Source organism: Hemicordylus capensis, chromosome 5 (assembly GCF_027244095.1).
Source record: "Hemicordylus capensis ecotype Gifberg chromosome 5, rHemCap1.1.pri, whole genome shotgun sequence".
NCBI lineage: Eukaryota > Metazoa > Chordata > Lepidosauria > Squamata > Cordylidae > Hemicordylus > Hemicordylus capensis.
The window spans coordinates 200,768,100-200,783,716 of NC_069661.1; the positions used below are offsets into that span (position 1 = coordinate 200,768,100).

The window sequence follows — 15,617 nt, forward strand, 5'->3', positions numbered from 1 at the left end:
GGATCACACAGATGTGAAAACTGCATTTCTTCATGAAGATATCAAATAAGATATTTATATGGAGCAGCCTCCAGGATTTATGGAACCTGGTAAAGAATAACTTGTATGTAAGCTGCAGAAAAATATGTATGGACTAAAGCAGGCTACAAGAGCCTGGAATGTCAAATTACACCAGTTGCTAGTCAACGAGGGATTTACCCAGGGAAAAGGCTGACCCTTTCCGTGGGTAAAGATGGACCTATATATTTCCTTGCGTTGATGATCTAATAATTTGTTATGAAAATAGAGAGGACAGCCTTGAAATAATAAAGCACCTGGATAGTGAGATAGAATAAAAGAACTTGGGCCTGTTTCACACTACCTTGGGATACACATAGAGAGAGAAGCGGATGAAAGCTATCTGATAACCAAAACCAGAAAGAGTACAGAGTATTTGGGACTTACAGAGGCCAAAGAAACTAGTACACCTATGGAAACAGGTTACCTAAAACAGAAGGAGGAGAGTGAACTTCTGCCAGACAACAGTGAGTACAGGACAGCAACTGGAAAACCTTTATATGTAGCTATGATAACAAGCCCAGTTATAGCTGCATCTGTGAGAATCTTGAGTCGGAAAGTAAGCACACCCAGCAAAGATGACTGGACTGCAGTAAAGAGATTAGGCAGGTACCTAAAAGGGACAATCCATATAAAATTAAAGTTGTCTGCTAGTAGTGGACCCAATTAGCAGGTTATATGGATGCAAACTGGGCTGAGGATCAAACAGACTAGAAATCAACCATGTTATGTATCCTTTTATGGTGGTGGAGCAGTCAGTTAGTGCAGCTGCAACCAATCAATAGTTGCTCTCTCAGAATATGTATCTGCCACTCAAGCATGTCAAGAGGTGGCGTGGCTGCATGAGCTTATGTCGGATTTCAACACAGACAAACCAAAAGCCACAGAGATGTCTGAGGATAATCAAAGCTGCATCCAGATCTCACAAATGAAGAAAATTAAATTTAGAACAAAACACATTTAGGGGTGTGCATGGAACCATCTGGCCCGATTTGGTTTGAGGCTGGACTGGCCTCGAACGGAACCAGGCCAGTTCAGTCCAGCCCCCAATTGACCCCCCCGGTCTGGCCGGTCCGCAAATTTTTTGGTGGTGGTTGTTGTTGTTGTTGTTAATTAAAGTTGATGATAAGTACCTTTAGCGCCTTCGGGGGACGAGTGTGTGGCCGCCATTTTGGCGGTGGCCACACATGCACCAATGCCCTCTGCAAGGCCATGGCCTCACAGAGGGCATTGGCGCATGTGTGGCGGCCACCATTTTGGCGGGCGCACGCTCATTCAGAGGCCTGAAAGGGACTAAAATGATCAGTTACCCAGCCGCGGTGGGTTGTGGTAGAGATGAGGAAGGCCGGTGGGGGGAGAGGGAACCTGTGAGGAAACCCCCCCGCCCCCATGGCCTCAGCAAGCCTCCCAAAGGAGCTAAAGGTACTTATCATCAACTTTAATTTAAAAAACAAAAACAAAAAAATTCGTGGACTGGCCAGACCGGACCCAGCGGTCAGGTTCTGGTCCGACGGAACCAGAGGTGGTGCTTTTTTGTCAACCCCGAACCGGACCACCGGACTGCCGGACCAGTCTGCACATCCCTAAACACATTGAAGCAAAATCTCATTATGTGCAAGACACACAAGAAAAGAGACTTGTAAAACTGATGCATTGTCCAAGTGAACAAATAATAGCAGATGAGCTAACTAAGCCATTGCCCAGGGATCATTTGAAAACCTTGAGGGAGAAGTTGGGAGTTAAAGCAGCACAAGCCAATGAGAAGGTGTGTTGGAGCTAGGTCTCTGGCAGCATCGGCTCTCAGCTGCAATGTCTCATAGTGACCACTGGTGGGGGGGTTAGGGTCATGGATAAAAGTGCTGGGTTCTTCCCTTCTTTGTTCTTCCAGTGTTAGACTCCATTTTGTCTCTCCAGAAATGGCTGTTTCTTTTGGTCTCTTTCTTCAGCCATGAGCTACAGCTGAAATAAGCTGCTAGCTTTTTCACATGTGTTTGTAACCTTTTCTTTAAATAAATCCTTGAAGTTTTTCAATAATAAAGAACTGTCTCAAGAATTCTTGCTTTGCTGCTTTCTCACCAAACTGGTTTTGCTTTGCTATTTGGGGACTGAACTGCCATTCTTCCCCTGCACAGATGACATGTTGCTGGGAGGTGAAACTGAAGCTTGTGCCAGGAGCACATGCTTGCCAGAAATGAGCTGTTGGCAGAAACTTACTTGCTTCCATGATGTATAAAGCCACCTAGAATGACAGATGGGGAATATCAGGGTATGTGATGGTTGAGGTAGACAGTTGAAGGGTTGAGACAACAATCTGGAAATAAGGAGGAAATGAGATATATTACTGGCAGTGACTACAACATTGATTGTAGACTAATTTAATAGTTAGAACCAGTGTTCCCTCTAAGGTGTGAGCACATGCATCTGCTCACAGATTTTTTGATGCTCGTTCAGTTAATTTTAGATCCTGCTCAGGGTGAAACAGGAAGGTCTCACTCTGAATATGCCTCCTAGAACAAAATTCACTCTGCAGATGAAAAAAAATAGGCAGAACACTGGTTAGAACCATTGATTTAACTGACTGCTTGTTCCTGGTGTCATGTATCTCCTGTAATCATTTAAAGTATTTATGTGCCCTGATCTGGGTACTCTTTACACACACTGGTCCACATTTTCTGCAGCTTACTCGGGTGGAGTTCTCGCTCCAGCCTCGCAGGGAGTCAGAGTGCACTTCAGGCTTGGCTTGCAGCACAGCATGCAGGGAGGGGAAACTGGAAAGCGATTTTTGCTTCTCTCCCTTCCCTGCAAAAGCCTTGTTAATTGCCAGTAATATGTCCTTGAGCGCTGCTCAACACTCAGAGCATATTCCTGACAGTGCAGAAGGCTTTTGCGGGGAGCAAAGTGAAATTGCTTCCTGATCCCCCTCCCCACATGCTTTGAGGCAAGCCTGCAGTAGAGATGTGCGCAAAACCTGTTTGCCTGTTTCGGTTCGAATTTGAACCGGGTTTGAACTGAGAGGGGGCAGTTCAGTTTTGGTTTTGCTCGAACACCCACCCACCCTGGGTTTGGTTCGAATTCGAACCTGCAGCTCGAACCTGTTGGCTGGTTTGGTTCAAATTTGAACCGGTTTGCACATCCCTCGCCTGCAGCTACTGGATCCCTGCAAGGGCGTAGCTCTTGTGTGACTCTCACTCTGCTCTTGTAAGGTGCAGAGAATGTAGATCGGTATATAATACCCCATTTTCTTTCTTTGCTCCTGAGAGTCTGACCGATCAACAGGTGGTGACAGCTATAGGTTGGGATAGGTTTTGGTGAGTCTAGACCTGGTGGACATGTGGAGCTAATAAATATAGCTGTAATGTGGTTTGCCTGTTGACACCTGATGGCCAGACAGTGGGTGCTTAGGTACATCACAACAGCTCTGCAGTAAATTGGACAGGTGCCACTTTTCACCTGGTTGCTCCATGCCAGATTTCTCGCAGATTGGACAGATGGTTGGATATTATGGATGATTGTCAGTGTTCCCTGTTAAGAGGGATTCCTAGATGTTGGTGACTATAACTCCCAGCAATCCCAGCTGCAATGGCCTTTGCCTGAGGATTCTGGGAGCTATAAACAATACCCGGGAATCCCTCTTTCAGGGAACACTGGTGATTGCATGCCCTGGATTTATAATGGTGGGATGTAGTTTTTACATCACACCTCAACTGTGCATGTCTTCCTGTGCCCATACTGTATAATTTTTGTCAGATGCTTGAGGTTATGCATAATGCAAGTGTACAATATGGGTCATGCAGTATGAGAAGACACAATTAAAAAGTTTTCTAGATGAACACTTGACCTTTGTTGCCATTGAATGAAATATTATGACAGATATGAATGTTACACAGCTAGTACAATTTTAGGATCTTTCACGATGTGTTTTAAAGTTTTAAATTAATGTGAAGAAATGCAATTCTTTCTCCAAACTGACCCCAGGTTCACATTTTAGAAAAACTCTTTTTACTGTTGAGCTAAGTGTGAATATCGGAATAGTTTAGAGGCACAGTAGGTTTTTAGAACTATTTTTCATTTAAAGTTACATTGTAATATGTCATAAATGGTAAAATGAGTATAGATAAGGAAGCCACGATTTTCTTGTGACCTAGGGCAGTATACTAGAAAGTAGTGGATGGATATGTGTTACCTTGAGATTCTTATAGGAAGACTCTCAGGCTTTATTAGAACATCTAATAATATACAATTGGATATATTTAACTTTGAATACTATAATGGTTTTTTTAAGGTAGTCCATGCTATATCCCCTATTATATGTATTGAAGGAATATTGAATCAGATGGAAAATAAGCAAATGGGAAACAACAGAATTCTGTACCTGGGGTTATCACAATACAAATATTCTTCTGGAGCATCAGCTAGAGGAAGCATCATTGATTTTTTTTGGGGGGGGGTTAACATGTTTGGTTTCTAGTTCAGAGGTTAAAACGACATCTTAGTTAAATGATCTGGAAAGACCATTGGCCATAATCATAGCTTTGTCAGATGCATAGTGAAATCACACATTATATACATTTAATTAAGCTATACTATAGTCTGCATAATCTGAGAGGAGCCCTGCAAATATCCTGCATAATTATCTCTAGTCATTTAGCATCAGTTTCTGTTTGTGTTCCCATAAATACAAACTTACCATTTGTATTTGTCAAAAGAGAGAGGCTACCTTCCCTATTACACATACTAAAAGCCTGCTTTGGGAGTTCCAATGAGGAATATGCCATTGCCACAGATTTCCTATGCCTATCATATTGTTGTAGAAATATTTGAATTTTCCCTGTATATTAGAGTAAGGATGCCATTGATTCTTTGGGTCAACTTTTTGTTTTGTTACTTGTTCAGCCATTGGCTACAAGTTTGCATTTTGCTTTATTCAGTATCAAACCACACTCCCCCCCCCCCCGCAAGCTCTATCATCTTCAGTTAAGCTCTTCAGTTGTGCTTTTCTAGAGAAAATTGTCATCTGTAGAAATGCAAGTGTTTTCTACCTCTTTGATGTGTAAGTAGTATTTTAAAATAAAAACTTCTAGTGCAAAACAGAACCCAAATGGAAGTTTGTACATTACACACACACACACACACACACACCAGATTTAGTATTAAAAGCCACAGCTGTTCATTTTCTTTATCTAAAAACATCTGCCAAAAACTTTGAGAAAAAATTGTGAAGTAAAACAAAAACAAGCTTCTTAATTCCAATGTCTTCTCCAAATTTTTCATTTCTCATTCTATCTATCTATCTATCTATCTATCTATCTATCTATCTATCTATCTGCACTGTTGTATAGAAATAATTGTTTCTGATGGGAGAGATGCAAGTGTAGTGCTATTTCACACCACACTTTGTTGCTTATCAGCATAACAATCAGTGGCATAGTAAGGCTAAAGGGGGCCCTGGGGCAAGCATTGGTCCCCACCTTCATCAGAGCTGCAGTGGGTGATGCCTACCTGTTGGAATGCCCCAACTTACCGCTCTCCAGATGAGTCAACACTGCCTGATGACATCATCATCTGGCCGTGATGTCTGTCTTAAAGGGGCCACCTGTTCTAGTTGGCATCAGGGCAGCCCTGTCTCACTGAGCCTATGTGGTTGCCACTATTGCAGCTACACCCATGATAATGCTATCATAATGTGTACACTGTGATGGCATTCTATCCATTATGCCAACTGATGCTGCTTGTGTATTAGATTTTCTTTTAATTTCTTTATCAGGGCTAGTGGCACAATTCGTGTGTAACATCAAATAGTTGAGATCGCTGAACTCTGTTGGATATTTTACTGCTTCTTTATTCCTTGGAAGCATCGGAGAACATGTTCCCTATGGTTCCGTTTCCCTCTAGCACACATTTATTTAATTTTGATGATACCCTGAGCCTGGCAAGTGATACAGTTTCCCAGTCACTGTTGCCAAGATAATTACCTCTAGTTTGTTGTTTTGACTGACTTGCATATCAAGCTCAAATTCTCCTTCATGAGGTTGATGTCACCTCACCACTGTAAGCCCTGTATTATGCATACAGGAAACACTCGAAACCAGCATTTTGTTTAATTATTTCTAAGTGCCATTTCTTTCCAGCTTAATAGTCCAGCAACATGCTCCTTCATAGTCCCTATGAAAAATAGTCTTCCTTATTCATGCTGTGCATATACTATCTATTTGCATGTGACTGAAAAGTTATTTTTAGCAGTTGCATCTTTTCCCATATTGTTTCCATATTGCTGCATTTGCTGTTATATTTTTAGTGTGCACAATATGGGCCATTTGCAGTGCATTCCTATAAAGACTGTTGCATTTGTACCGTTTCCACTACATTCTGACTATTCCTTTCTGTCTACAGCCAGGCTGCATAACTTTGGCCCTCCTGTTGTTTTCGGAATATAGGTAGCCCTTGTTACCCATGGTTTTGTGATCCGCAGTTGGGTCATAGGGACCCAGTTTCTTTGTTTGAGGGGCAAAAATAGGGTTATTTTCACCTACCCACAGTTCTTGAGTGGCCAGAAATGACTTCGGATGTCAATTCCTGTAGTGTTGAGCCATTTTGTCGCTCTCACCCTCAAAAGAACAAAAATGGGAGGATTTTGAAGTTTGTGGGGCATTGCTGGAGAGTTGAAGAGCAAGGTACTGTGCTTATTTCTGCTCCCCCCTGCTTTTTCTTGTGATTTTGAGCGTTCCAGATTAGCCACTCAACAATGGCAAAATGCTTCCGTTCAGGCAAATTGCATAGCAAAGCACCGAGCAGGGGCAGCAGTCTTGCAAAAAACCCAAAAAACAGCAACTTTTTCCTCCGGATATACAACATTATAGCACTATATTACAGCGATTAAATATGAAACAAGGCACTGGAAATATGAATAGCACCCTGCTATCAGTATAGGGACTGCGGTGTCACAACACAGGAAGTGCGGACGCACACTTCAGAGATACATAATGACTCCATTGCAGGGTCTAATCTGGAAAGCATCAAGGTTAAGGTTCCTTTATTTACAGTTTCGTTATCCACAGAAATTGGCAGATACAGAATCCCTTGTACAAGGGCCACCTGTACAACTCCCATTATCCCCAGCCACAGTGACTGATATTCAGGCATGATGAGAGTTGTATCCCAACATCTGCAGTAGGGCCAAAGTTGTGCAGCCCATGTCTACAGTATGGGTTTTGTGTCCCCTTCAATGATCTGTACCAGATGGAACCAAGATTTCTCCAAAGTGAAATTCAAAAGACAATTTCTGGCTTCTTCCAATGTAGAAACATTGGCAATTTTTCTCAGTAATGTAAAATGTAAAACTTTATTTCAGTCGTAGACCAGCAATACAACAATATTAAAATAATAATGATAATAACAATAATAAGATGATAATATAAAATCAGACTACATTTATACGCATTTGGCATATTATATAACAATATTTGGCCACAATATGAATAACATCCGGACTAGGATTAGTGAGCAAATAGTTTAAATAGAAATCCTCTCCACGACCCGGAAAATTTATCAAAAGTGGGGCAATTTGTTGGCGTCTTATGTCTCTGTAATATTCACAATGCAGTAAAACATGAGCAGTTGTTTCAACGTTACCAGATCCATAAGGGCATAATCTTGATGCATATGGTATACCCTGGAATCTCCCATGGAGCACAGCTGTTGGGAGAGCATTTACACGGGCAAGTGTTAGAGCTTGTCTAAATTTTGGAATTAAAATGCTACTTAGATATGTAGCAGGCTTGAGCTCAGTGCACTGACTACCTATGTAAATGCTACTCGGTAACTTTGCATGATCCATCTGCAACTCCACGTCATGGATACGTTGCACAATTTCTCTTCTGGCCTGATCGAAACCTAATCTGATAAAATCATCATGAGAGAATCCATATAATAGAAGTTTTTCTGTAATTGCCAATTTCCAATTGGATTTAAAGGAGTCTTCCAAAATTAAATGCACTAAGCCGACTTTCGTGAAAACCAATTTTAACCAGTAGAGTATGATAGATCTCCAATAATGTGATTCAAATCTAACCAGACCCACCTCTCTTCTAATAACAGTATTTGGGACACAACATGGCAGCTGTAATATAGTTCTTATGAACTTAGTTTGCAGTGTTTCTAACGGAGCAAAATTACTAAATGGGCCCAATTGTGCACCATACATTATCTGAGGATACACTTTGGCCAATAGTAATTTTATTGCAACAGGGATGTACAAAGCTCCCCGTGAAAAATAAAATGATTTGATCAGATTGATTGATAATTGGGCGCTCTGAATAATATGTTTTTGATGCGCAATATGGGAACCAGATGAGTGGAATACAACACCTAAGTATTTATAAGATTGAACTTGTTCAATTGTGTTCCCATTCATGTGCCAGGTATATCTCTTTGGCCATTTAGCAAACACCAAAACTTTTGTCTTTTGGTGGTTTACCTCTATCATCTCTCTGTTACAAAATGAACTTAATTGTGCTAGTGCTCGACGTAGTCCTATGGGCGTCTGGGATAAAAGGATCATATCGTCTGCATACAGCAGGACTGCAATGTGTTTCTGTGCCAGTAGTTTCTCATAGCCTGTACCCCAGAACAGGAATTCCCGACAGGTGTTGCCACACTACAACTCCCATCATCTCCAGCTACAATTTATTGTGACTAGAGATGATAGGAGTTGTAGTTCAGCAACATCTTGAGGACCACAGGTTGGGACACAAGTGCTGTGGTTGTGTTAGTAGAATCCTGCTGCAAGGGTGCATCTCATCTAGCATGTCTTAGTCAGTCTTAGTCAGACTGTCAGCCAGAGTTCTGCCTATCTGGGGGAAGGGTTGTGCAACAGAAATGAAGTGAATCTTTTAGGAAAAGAAGAAGAAAAATCTGACTTTGGCAGCTTACTGACAAGAAGCACCCTTTGGGGAAGATGCAAAAGTTGTTGTTCTGAGAGATTCCTGCTACTTAACCAGAACTGCCTGCCTGCTCATTCTGGTATAATTGCATATAAACAGACATCCCCAAAATGCCACAAGTGGCTGAGACTGAAGCTGAGATTTTAAAAAAACTATCTTGAAATTCAACTATCAAAACTATTGAATAGTTTCTCCTTGTTTTAAAAATATTTTGTTGAAAAGCATTCATTCAATGCTATTTGCCTGATGTGCTGGCTTTCTAAGTGTAGGTAATTTGAAATGGGGAAGCATCTACATACATTGCTCACCTTCCATCACTGTGCCTCTTCAGAATGAACATTCTATGCTACTGTATTTACCTGAATCCACAACTTGGTTTCCCCCCCAAGTGCTTTGATATTAGAAGTTGGGGGGTCATCTTAAATTCAGTGTGCCATTCCTTTTGGGTAAATTTCGGTATGACCTATATTTAACCTCTTTTTTAAGAAAGCGGGTTATCTTAAATTCTGGATTATTTTCTATTCGGGTAAATACAGTATTTCTGTACTTCTGAATTACTTCAAATTCACATCACTATTTGCTAATACTGAGGTATTTTTTTGACCCCTTGGCCCCCCCAAAAGTGTTGACATATCCTCCTCTGGTGGCTAGAATGGGGGAAAACTGCTAATTTTCTATAGTGCATTCTATGCAGCAAAGTGAAGGGATGGTATACAGATAACAGCTTTACTTTTTTATTATTGGCAGCAACGTCAGGCAAATGGGATATAAAGGGGCACCTGAGATTGAGCAAGTTGAGTAGCTGAACAGAATAACTTTCTGTTGATCAAGCATTTTCTGCAGGACTTTGAAAATCCACATAAACTCAATACAGAAATTAAAAGGTGAAATTCATCCAGCGAAGCATGCAGGGAAACCTTTCCCGATTTTAATTCACTGGACATTAGCTAATAATTAGTTTTCTCTCTCCAAAGGGTTGTTTGTACTGATAAAACATTGAGAAGAACAGATATTTAATGGTTTTCTACAATGGCACTATTCTGTAAATTAAGACCTGAATTATGTGGCAAGCATTTACATCTGATATCATATATGCATTTGTGATTACTTGACATATATTGTGCTGCAGATTGCCCACATCTTATGACACTTTGGATCATTGCATTTTTGTCAGGCTGCTCTTCTTGCTTGCTGTTATAAGGCAAGCATTTAATGTTGTGCTTTTCTTCTCCTTACCCCACCTGTGGTCCATTTTAGACACCAACATCCTGTTTCAGCAAGACTAACATCTTAATCCACAAAATAGCTAAAATTGAGTATTTGGATTTAAGACAGCTTAGTTCCACTGAAGTCAAGCTTCAAATACCACCAGTCATAGGACTTATGTGATCCAATTTTGGCCATCTGGGGGGGAAAAACCACATTTGGCTGTTTGGTAGTCATGTTGAAACTGCTCCAATAGTCCTGAAAAGCTGCTTCTAAACTTATTCTATATATGTTCTTAAAATTACTCTCGGATAAAATAGACCTTCTTTTAAAAAGGGTAACTATTTCTACCTATTGGCAACTTTTTGAGGGTTCATATTTTCTGAATATTTGGTGGCCCTTTCAGGATACTGAATAACCATGAAATTAGTCAGAATCATTTGATTTTTCCTCTTACCCATTTATATATAAAATGAAATGGGGCTTCATTTCAAATAAAATGTAATTGGGGCTTGCAGTGCCCCCATTTTGTATTTTTGAAGGCCAGCTTCCTTGCTTTGTACATTTTAGATTAGTCTCCCAAGCCCTTCCCATATGTTCTCCCCAACCTTCATACTTCCAAGGCATGAGAGTGAAATGGGATAACACCAGCTAGTCATGCCATCCAATGCCAAAGCATTGGCTGGCCATGCTCCAGAAATCACATGCTCAGCAGATATTGGCACAGAACAGTCACAAATATGTGGAGGGCTCAACCACACAATTTGGAACTTAATTTGGCTCTGCCATGCACAGAAAAGCACTGAATGTGCAGTTGCTGGTGGGACATGTTCAGTGCGTGTGTCGGTGTTGAGGAACATCTCATTTCCCTTTCATGGAAAGACTAAATAGAGCATTTGTCACATCTGCCACAATACCATCTCAGAATCTTGGGCCAGTTCAGCAACATCTGCCAGACCCTCCACAGCATGCTGACGAAGTGTGTGTGTGTTGGGGGGCGGGCGCGTCACATGGCTTAGCTCCACCCTCTACATCAGGTATAACATCCTGCTGTTCCATAATCAGATAGTTCATCCAAACCATCTCTCAACATGTGAACACTAAAGTAGTACTTCTTAGTCAAAGCATCGAAGGGCGGTTTGAACAAACCACATACACCCCATGCAATTATGCCATGGCAGGATGGCACACCAGATGGGAATACATACCCATGCTACCTCCTTGCATGATATGGAGAGGCTGGGAGCTAGATCATCTGAACTGGGCCAGTATATACGGTTAAAGACGTCCTAGAAGTTGGAAAACATACTCATTAAGGAGATAAGTGTTATCCCTGTCCAGCGAGGCCAGCTGTCCTTACCCCCAAGGATGGAGTGGTGAGGGGGCCTGAGGACACAGGGATGGGTGGCACCCGGGAAGAAGCAGAGGAAAGACAGCCAATGGGCAAGGACTCAGCTCCAGTGAAGGAGGGGCAGAGCCCTGAAAGAGCCGAAGAGGAAGCGCATGAGGATAACATCAGCAGCATGCCTCCCAAAAGGAGGGGGTCTGAGTGGGATGAGGGAGGAGGGGGAGAGACACTGGCAGCAGCTGTAAAGGGTAGACAATTACAGGGAATAAAGAGGGGTGTTGGCTCTGTAATAGGGGGTGGGCAATGCATAGCCTGTGGGGAGGCATATAAGGATCCAGCTGGGGATTAGTGGCTGGCTGGTGGCGAGTGTCAGGGGCCCCCAGAGAGGGGCAGATGCAATCAGCAAGCAGCCTGGGATGGAAGAGGCACAGACACTCAACCCCCTCCCTGTCCCTGCTCTGAGGCCAGCCCTGGTAAGCCCAGCCAGGCTTGGTAAAGGGGACAGGGACATGTAGCCGGACACTCTGATATGAAAGCTGCCCAGAGGAGGGAGATTTTACCACAGGGAGGTGTGTGTGTGTGTGTGTGTGTGTGTGTGTGTGTGTGTGTGTGTGTACACACACCTAAGTAAGACCATTGGTCCATGTTTCTCTGTTTAGTATACATTGGCTGGGAGCACCTCTTGAGAATTGCTCCCAGTCCTACCTGGAGATGCCAAATATTGAATCTGGGACCTTCTGCATGCCAAATGGGTGCCCTTCCACTTAACTAAAGTACTTCTTCTTACAGTCCTATGAGAGGATACTACCATAGATGTTGTTGAATGGGAGTATGCTAGTGTGTGCTTAGCCACCTAATGGCACAATGGGGAAGTAACTTGACTTGTGAGCCAGAGGTTGCCAATTACAATCCATGCTGCTGCTATGTTTCCCAGACTATGGGAAACACCTATATCAGGCAGCAGTGATATAGGAAGATGCTGAAAGGCATCATCTCATACTGCACAGGAGAAGGCAATGGTAAACCCCTCCTGTATTCTACCAGAGACAATCACAGGGCTCTGTGGTTGCCAGGAGTCGACACCGACTCAACAGCACAAATTTACCTTTACTTTTGGTGCGTGCTTGCCCTTTGGAAGAGGGAACTATCTAAAACTGTATGATTATACATGGACTGCATGACAACTATATGATTATACATGGCAGGTGTGGAACTGCTTTGAGAACTTTCACTCAACAGTGGTATATAAATAGCACTTAACAGTAGTGATAGTGTTAGCAGTGTTGATGAGGACATGGTCAGCAACCAAAAGCAGAAAACAATTTTTCCTCATCCAATAGAGTATCCTGACATCTACTGCTTAGTGACGAACTAATAGTATGGTGTGGTCACTTAAAAACAGAAAAGAAAATATGAATACACTTGTTCTGATTAATGTTTAGATGTATTGAAGAGGAAAGTTAAGCAAAATGTTTTTTTACTACTTTTCCTCTCAGGTATTCAGTTTTGATGCATGAAATGTTTAAGCACTTCTTCTCTATTGACCGGCATGCTACCAGGGACTATTATTACTTTATGGCCATTATTAAGCCATTTACTCTAGAATAGTAAGGCCACAATTATATAGAAACCTTTCCTGTGTAACCTTTGATTCCAGCTGTGTGAGAATGAGTGAGCATGAGTTCGAATGAATAATTTGCTGGCAGACACACAACCCTCCCGATCTTTATGTCACTAAGACACAGAATTAGATTTTCAGAAATGTCCCAAATACCAAAGCTTTTAGAAGCCTCTAATAAGTCAATAGGGGTGGGGTGGGTGGGACAGCTGAGAAGTTAAAAAGAAGTCAACATCACAAGGATACAAAATAAAACATAGGGTGTGCTGTAGAGACAGGAACCTCTAAGAAGAGTTTGCTTGAAAGTTATCTACTCAAGTTCAACTAATGTCAACAGGGGGAAAGGCATGCTTTTTCGAACTTCTCTTTGGACAACCTGATAAGTCCCCATTATCTCCAGTTCACTTCTTGTCTCCTTTCAGTCAAAACTTGAGATAAAAGAAATTTCAAAAGTGCTATATACTGGAGCCCAGCACGTGATCTCCCTATACCTAATTACTTCTCAAATGTTAAATATTCAACACAGAAAGGTGCCTGAAGTTCACCTAATGTTTCTCGCTCTTTCATCTTGGTCTACTATTCTTACCCCTGCTGAACAATGGCAGAACTATGATCAAATTAACAACACAACTAGCATACATCGACTGCTTGACCTCTCCCACCACACCGTCAAAAACTCTAACCATAACCTATGTCATCATATATTGAAGAGACATGGCAACAAACATCAGTATAATATATAAGTGTAAAATATCAAGTTCTTTAAAAAGAAAAGGAACATCAGTGCATCATCTTAACTGCATAGTTTCCCTTTGGGGTGTGGGTCATACATTTCCTTAGGATATTCAAGCCTCAGCATTGACAACAAAAGTGTTGAAGCCAACAATACTACACCAAGAATGATTTCATATGCCAATATTAGCCTGAATATGATGCTGTAATTTCCAGCAGGCTAATACTTGAAAGAGTTTGAACATATACTTCTCTGTTACACAGTATCCTTATTCAAATTCTTTGTTGGCTTCAAGCTAAGAAAAAGAAACCACAACCTTAGGGTCCATTGGTAGTAGCACTTTTAGACATGCAAAACTTTAAACATGTTGACTAACTCCATCAGTTTTTAATTTATTCATTCCCAGACTGTTCAATACTTTTGTTTGAAGAGGGTGCTCCCAACATCAAAAATACAAATGCCACTCACATCTATCCTATAGGCAGAACATTCCATGTTACATGACTTCTGATACAAGAGAATACACTATAAAATGAAAACAAATCCTTTTAATCTATCAGGGGAAGTTTGTAAGCTTCTCATGTATGAAAGCATTCCTCCAGGTTGTGACACCTACCACTATCAACTCCCGTAGATGGGTGACTGCTTTCCACAAATACATTTTCTCAGTCACAATTCAGTGTTTCATAGAGGCAAAATTCTCATGGCAGCCAGTGTAAACTTATAGGTGTACAGTCTGCAGGCTTGGATGTGTGTGCATGTGTGTGTGTTTGCTGACAGAGCACTTTGTGGTAGGGTAGGAGCTACAGACCAATAGTAGGCATTTCAGAGTATTTTACCTGCAACCATGCTGCAATAAAGTGCCATCATCATTCAATCGATAAAGGTTACTTGCTTAACATTTTCTGTAACATATTTGGATTGCTAGCCCATTAAATCATTTTCTGATAAATAGCGTGGTTAATGAATGGAGAGAGTAACTACATACCTTCAGGAAGAACCTGCCCGATAACAATAATCCATTAGGAAACTGACAATATCCTCTGATCTATTGCCTGCAAAGCAGGGACTTGATGGAGAGTTTCATTCCTTCTGCTCAGTACTCCAGAAGAAAATCAGCACAATTTGAATATTTCTTGTGCTGTGACACCTCTCGAGATCCCTGGTTGCGTTCTGTTTCCCAGGGGATGGAAATCTGGTGTTCCAGTGTGCATACAGCAGTGAAGATAAATTGAAAAAGCTTGAGATAAATTAGGGATGGCTAAATTAAAATTGTCTCTGCTCCTGAGTCTCTCATCTGCAGTCTGAAAGTCTATTTTGCTGTGAAAAAGCTAGATGGCAGGCTGCCTCAGCGAGTTCTTCTGAAGCTACAGAGAGCGTTTTCAATGAAGAAAAATTTCCCCATTATCTAAGCTAATGTGACTGAAGCAAAGTCTAGTTTTAAAAGTGTCTGCTGGCATGACATTCATTTCACTCTTGCTTCCTTCTAAGCTACAGGTTTAAAAAAAATGCTATCAGGCTATACATTTCTCTCTGAATGAAACATTCCAACTTTTCAGGTAACAAATGATATCTATGAACATGTTACAGCTTTGCTCTCCATAGCCTAAAATGTAAACAATTACCACTTTTGTACTTAAGTATATATTTCATGCTCTTCCCTCCCAAGTTATAGTTCTCGCTGCACAAAATGCATAGACACCATGTTCATACTTT

General features: G+C 41.4%; 1 protein-coding gene across 4 annotated transcripts in view; it reads right to left on the minus strand.

Annotated features, from left to right (window-relative positions):
* Window positions 1-15,246, minus strand: part of MGAT4C (MGAT4 family member C) — a 586,007-nt gene extending 570,761 nt beyond the window's left edge. For 3 of the 4 annotated variants that reach the window (XM_053254490.1, XM_053254487.1, XM_053254492.1), the window contains exon 1: window positions 14,890-15,246. The gene's annotated coding sequence lies outside the window, so the exon portion shown is untranslated. Of the gene's footprint in view, window positions 1-2,271; window positions 2,290-14,889 lie in introns of those variants that run through there. The other variant, XM_053254493.1, reaches the window with a different exon arrangement.
* Between the last annotated feature and the right edge of the window lie 371 nt (window positions 15,247-15,617).